Genomic DNA, 6,000 nt, shown 5'->3' on the forward strand with positions numbered 1-6,000 from the left:
CTAATGTGCTGATGTCTGTTGGCATCGGTTGCTGTGATGTTCGGGCTGAAGAAAGCTTCTGAAGCTCCGGAATGATCAACCAGAAGGGAGGGAACATGCCAGTTGGGCATATGTCTCTGCCAGGGTCCTACTCGAGTGTAGACTGAACTCCTGACAGGCCACCCCTGTGGATGTCTTTAAAAGGGGTTTAGAGAATCCAGGGAGGAAAAGCCTATCCTTAGCTGCTAGACAAGATGGCTGTGTTCTACCTCCACAGTTGGAGACAAGGTGTCTCTGAATGCCAGTGGCTGTGGAGCTCATATGAAGAGCACTTGCTGAAGCTGAAGGGAATTGTATCTCAAGACACCAGGCTGGTGGGAGTTGTAGCTGGAAGGCACCCAGTTGGTGAAGGCTGCATTGCTCCAACTGTGCAGAAAACAGCAGTGGCCAGCAGAAGGGCAAGAAAAGAGACCTACAAAATGGTATATCTCTTTCTGAAATCAGTGGCCCTTAATTCCCAGTAACTCTTTGTGTGACTGATACATAAGAGCCTCTTCATGTCTACTCAGAAGTTGGTTCTATTGAGATCAATTGGGTTTACACCCAAGCAAGTATGCACAGGATTGCAACCTTGTTTCCACCAACTCTGCCATACCACTCCCCTCCTTTTTTAATCAATTACCTAACTGAAAACCCTAAATGCCGCCAGAAAGCCGATTTGCTTCTTTTTTTGCTGAATTCTATTCTCAACTAACAAGATCTCTAGGGAACTGAGAGAACAATTTACTTCACTGGTTTTTCAGCGTTCTTCTCTCAGGGGAGGAGAAGCATATTCCTTAGCACAGTACAATAGAGAAATCTAGATTGCGCATACAGATTCTAGGATTTAGATATAGATAAGTGCTTGTAATACCCCTTGTCCAAGCCAGGCCTGTAACTTCTGCATAAAACAGTAGATGAAATATTCAAACATATGAAAAACAATGTGAAGTGCTGTTAAAGCCATCCAAAACCACATACATGGCAAATGTGCTGTGCGAGCCCTGCGAAGATGTGAATGAATGCGTGTACACCATATTTCCTGCACACCAGGAGCATATCTACACAACAGCGTGCAGTAAAGTGGCAAAGCACATAGATAACGTCCCCGGTTCAATCCCAGCATCTCCAAGAAAGGTTCTAATATGAAATCAAGCTTTCAACCAGTGTAGACCAGGGGTAACCAACATAGCTGTTGCTGCACTCCAGTTCCCATCATCCTTGGCCATTGGCTACGTTGGCTGGGGTTGATGGGAGTTGTAGTCATACAACAGCTAGGAAGCCCCATGTTGGTTATCTCAAGAACCCAGTATAGATCAGTGTTTCCCAACCTTGGGCCTCCAGCTGTTTTCGAACTACAATTCCCATCATCCCTGACCACTGGTCTTGCTAGCTGAGGATTATGGGAGTTGTAGTCCAAAAACAGCTGGAGGCCCAAGGTTGGGAAATGCTGGTATAGATGACCCTGAACTAGATGGACCAATAATCTGACTTTGCACAGCGCCAGCTTCCTAGGGATGCAACTTTTCATTTCAAAAATTCTGGTCCATGAGCAGAGCTTTAGGGGGGAACCTGAAGCTGTTTGCAGGGTGAATCCTAGTGGACTCCATAGCAGCAGCATGGATATCAAAAACTTTCTGATATATGCAGAGCTCATAGGAAGAGCTTTGTCTTTGCTCCTGAAGCTGGCGCTCAACAATAGGATGTGCTGAGCTTGAGTTCTGCTGTAAAGTAGGAAGCGTCACAGGCAAGTGGGTTGGAGAGCAACCCCCAGCTGCCAGTCTGAGGTGGCCACATTCTTCCGTCACCACCACTCTTCTCTCGCAGCTGTGAGGGTGGGTGGCTGCTGGCTGAGGGAGGTAATGCGTGTGCTCTGCTGTCTCTTCTTGCAGCAGCGAGTGAAATGCTAAGCTGGGGCTAAAATTCAACAACCTTGCTTTTGAGTGCACAAGGGCCCTAGCTCTAATAATAATAATAATAATAATAATAATAATAATAATTTATTTATACCCCACCCATCTGGCTGGGCTTCCCCAGCCACTCTGGGCGGCTTCCAAAATACTGTAATACATCAATATTAAAAGCTTGCCTAAACAGTGCTGCCTTCAGGTGTCTTCTAAAAGTCAGACAGTTGTTTATTTCTTTGACATCTAATGGGAGGGCATTCCAAAAGGTGGGTGCCACTACGGAGAAGGCCCTCTGCCTGGTTCCCTGTAACCTCACTTCTTGCAGTGAGGGAACCGCCAGAAGGCCCTCTGTGCTGGACCTCAGTGTCCGGGTAGAACGATGGGGATGGAGTCGCTCCTTCAGATATACTGGACCGAGGCCATTTAGGGCTTTAAAGGTCAGCACCAACACTTTGCATGCAGAAGGTCTCTGGTTCAATCCCTGATTCTGCCTGGTTCAATCTCCAGGCAGGACTGGAGACCCTTGTCTGATATCCCATAGAACCGCTGCCATAGACAATACTGAACCAAATGGACCATGGATCAGGCTTACTAGGTTTTTAGGTAAATAGGTGAATATACTGCTGATTTTGACCAAAAGAAAATCTAACTTCTCTCAAAAATTGTTGGCAACTGAGCTCAACATATGACCAACAAAAAATCCAGGCTATTGTGCCAAAGTTAAAAGCAAAGCAGATCACCAATGACAACCCAGCCAGTCTGCTTCCCTTTATTTGAGTTTGATGAGAACTTTAAGAGAAGTCTCCTTTCCTTTGACCCACAGGAATGGTCGTTCTCAGAGCTGGGCTAAGACTAGGCTTCCAATACTGGCAATAGTTTTTTCCTCTAGAGCAGTGATGACCAAACTTGGCCCTCCAGCTGTTTAGGGACTACATCTCCCATCATCCCTTGCTAACAGGACCAGTGGTCAGGGATGATGGGAGATGTAGTCCCAAAACAGCTGGAAGGCCAAGTTTGGCCATCACTGCTCTAGAGGATATATAATGAGAGGGGGAAAATGGAAGACAGACCCAAAGTGTGATCATACACTTTAATATTGACATGGATAGAAGAATTTAGTCTTATTCAGTATGGAGTAATAATGGTAGTGGGAATTAACAGAAGCAAAATTAAAAAGAAAAAAATATGGTCAAATAAATTATTATTATTATTATTATTATTAATAATAATAATAATCTTGGACTTTTCGTAGGAAAAAGAAATGAATGATTCTGAGGCACCCTGACTTAAATATTGTCTAACAGAAAGTGGAGAAGATGGATGTTCACATGGACAGAAGGTTTTAAATAACCATATTTTCTTTTTTCATGTAACTGGCAGATGAAAAACCAGGAGCTCTTTTTTTAATCTTTTGCTAATGTCCCTTTTTCTGTTGTTTTCTTTATTTTATGCCTCTCTCTTCCTCTTTTTCCTTTTTTTTATTTCTATTGTTGCTTCCATTCCCTTTGCTTTTTCTCTCCTTTTTTTTTTATTTCATAGCTAAAGATGCTGCTGAACTCAAACTCCCATCAGTCCTAGGCAGCATGGCCAATGAGCAGGGATAGTGGGAATTGTAGTTCAAGGGTTTCAGAGGGCACCTCAGTGGCTATCATGGGCTTAAGGCATTAGTTGGTCCCAACTACCTTCCACTTGAGAATAGTGACGTTTTGGTCCTTGTGGTTCCCTTGCCTGAATGGACCCAGTCCTTTTTTGCTCTCCTGTGTGTCATGTCCACACACTGCACATACAGTCTGACAACAGAGTGATTGCAGCTTCTTGTGATCCCAGAAGGAGCCTTCATGATTTTCACATAGCCTGCTCTGTTCCAGATCAGTAGACTATGGACAGACAGAACAGAAAGCTGGCTCTGTGTTTAAAGCTGTCCGGGGAAATTGATAGTTTTGAAGAAATGAAAGTGATGCTTCTCAGCCTGATTTTATTCACATGCCTGGAGTTGTGGGAGGTCCCACTTGGGCTTCTAAATTGGTTTTCAGAAACCTGGTTTGAATTTCAAATATCCCTAATGCGAAAGAGTTCGGTGTTTTTGGTGGATAAATGAATGAGATTAGGACTATAAAGTATAAAGAGTGTGACTTTCTGTGATTCTATGCAGGCACAGAAAATGAACATTGGTACTCAGCAGAGTATCTAACATCCTTAGAAGCTCAGCTTTCATTTTGCAAAAACACAAGTTTCCAGTGCCTCTGATTCTAGGCTTAAAGGTATGCATTAAATAAAGATTTGCAAGAAAAACCTCAGAAGGCAGGAAAGAGTAAGGGAGCAGGACCACTTAATTTGAAATTAATTTGATTGGTGCAAGGAGGGACATGTCAGCATGTTGCACAACATGTATGACTGACATCAGCATGGCATGCAATGTGCCTGCACACCATGTAATGTGTGCACATGACACCAGCACATTGTGTGGTGTACTACCCCTACCCCTAACCCCCCTCAAGGATATTACAGGAGAGGTGACATAGCATTTTGTATTATTTGTGCGAGAGCTGGACCATAAAGAAAGCTGGTCGCCTAAGAATGGATGCTTTTGAATTATGGTGCTGGAGATTCTTGAGAGTCCCATGGACTGCAAGAACCTATCCATTCTGAAGGAAATCAGCCCTGAGTGCTCACTGGAAGGACAGATCCTGAAGCTGAGGCTCCAATACTTTGGCCACCTCATGAGAAGAGAAGACTCCCTGGAAAAGACCCTGATGCTGGGAAAGATGGAGGGCACAAGGAGAAGGAGACAACAGAGGATGAGATGGCTGGACAGTGTTCTCGAAGCTACCAAGATGAGTTTGACCAAACTGCGGGAGGCAGTGGAAGACAGGAGTGCCTGGTGTGCTCTGGTCCATGGGGTCAGGAAGAGTCGGACACAACTAAATGACTAAACAATTATTTGTGTTTACACTCTCCGCCCTTCCAGAAGGAGTCTCCAGTTATTTTCTCATCATTCAAAGGAAGATGGTCACATTAGCCATCGGAACTCCAAGAGCAGCATGAAAAGGCAGGAAATTCAGGTCCAATTTATGATGGTTGCATTTTTACTGTCAGGGAAGGGGCTGCAACTTTATTTTGGCACATGTGGGGGGTTTTTTTTGCTTCAGGTGCCAAAATAAAGTTGCAGGCCTCTTCTGGGGTTGTGGGTAGCAACATTTCTTTGGCCAGCCCTTTTTATGCAACCAAACACCCCTCTTTGCAAATCTCCACCACCACCCAAAGAATCCCTGGAAGAGGATCCTTGTTGCCCTCCCACAAATAGGACCGAAGAGTTTAGAGCTATTTTGCTTTAGCTATGGATTTAAGCTCTATGTGAGGCACCTCCAGACAGCAGATTTCAAGTTAGGTAGAAACTGGAGTATATCCATCCCTATGTATCATGTAAGGTCTTAACCTCCAAGTGCGGGAGAGACCCATGGGCTGTCGACAGCAGTAGCCCACCTTGGATAGACTTGCCCATATTTCTCTCTCTCTCTCTCTCTCTCTCTCTCACACACACACACACATTTTTATTGGGTTTTTTTAACATATCATTTCCAACAATCATATAACATAACTTCTTAACTTATACACTGTTTTACACTTCCATCAACACCTCTGATGATTTTTCGTTCAATTATTCTGCATTTCATAATTTCTTTATTACCCTTAATTATCATTAACTAATAACTCTCAAGGGACGCGGGTGGCGCTGTGGGTTAAACCACAGAGCCTAGGACTTGCCGATCAGAAGGTCGGCGGTTCGAATCCCTCGACAGGGTGAGCTCCCATTGCTCAGTCCCTGCTCCTGCCAACCTAGCAGTTTGAAAGCACGTCAAAGTGCAAGTAGATAAATAGGTGGGAAGGTAAACGGCATTTTCGTGCACTGCTCTGGTTCGCCAGAAGCGGCTTAGTCATGCTGGCCACATGACCCGGAAGCTGTATGCCGGCTCCCTTGGCCAATAAAGCGAGATGAGCGCCACAACCCCAGAGTCATCTGTGACTGGACCTAATGGTCAGGGGTCCCTTTACCTTCACCTTTAATAACTCTCCT

This window comes from Podarcis tiliguerta (assembly GCF_965153285.1).
Source record: "Podarcis tiliguerta genome assembly, chromosome: 9".
Classification (NCBI taxonomy): Eukaryota; Metazoa; Chordata; class Lepidosauria; order Squamata; family Lacertidae; genus Podarcis; species Podarcis tiliguerta.